Raw genomic sequence first — 842 nt, 5'->3', positions numbered from 1 at the left:
TAATTCCGGTATAAGTTTTATTGAAAATCTTACTTTAAAAAGTGTTATTTGATTGTCAGAATTTCAATGACAAATGATGATTCAAGGATATTCAACCTTGAATCGGATGGACGAAAGCAATTAAATTCATTTTAAATTGGAAGTTTTATCTTCGCGTAAAAAGTTATTTCGTAAGTATAATAATATTCGCCAGTTAAATAATTAACGTTATTTTGGCATAATGATGAGTTCGAGAGGAGATCAGATCAAATAAGCTCACCTGCAAACAGAGAACCTAGCGACCCGACACACTCAGGTGAGGATGAGAACATCGTGACACAGTGGTGTCCGAATATGCATCAGGACCTCCAAACACCCTCACAAGTTTGGAGTTGCGTTGGATATTAAGAAAGCTTGTACTTAATCAATTGCCTATTTTTTTGGATTAAGTACAAAAATATTTCTTATGCCGACTTATGTTATGTTTATATATGCAAATGCCATGTTTACTCTTGAATTACAATGTTTAAATGATTATTATGGGAATGATATGTATGTGATAATTGTTAAATTCAAGGTTTAAAAACATGTGATATAAATGAGAAATATTTTCCTTGAGAAAAGTAATTAAAATGATATTCAGGCTCTTCTCGCTTGTGCGAGAAGTGTCTAGAGAAAACGAGTGTTTTAGCTCTGGGTGAGACAGCTCTCGCTTGAGCTAAAATAGGCACCGAGAGAACTGATTGTTTTCTCGCTTAAGCGAGACAGCTCTTGCTTAAGCCACAAATGCCTCAAAAATTGACGTGCCCTCGCTTGAGCGAGAGGACTCTATACAGACATGACTTCTTTTTAAGTCGTCTGAA

Source organism: Lupinus angustifolius, chromosome LG04 (genome assembly GCF_001865875.1).
Source record: "Lupinus angustifolius cultivar Tanjil chromosome LG04, LupAngTanjil_v1.0, whole genome shotgun sequence".
NCBI classification, from domain to species: Eukaryota; Viridiplantae; Streptophyta; class Magnoliopsida; order Fabales; family Fabaceae; genus Lupinus; species Lupinus angustifolius.
This window is presented reverse-complemented; position numbering follows the sequence as displayed.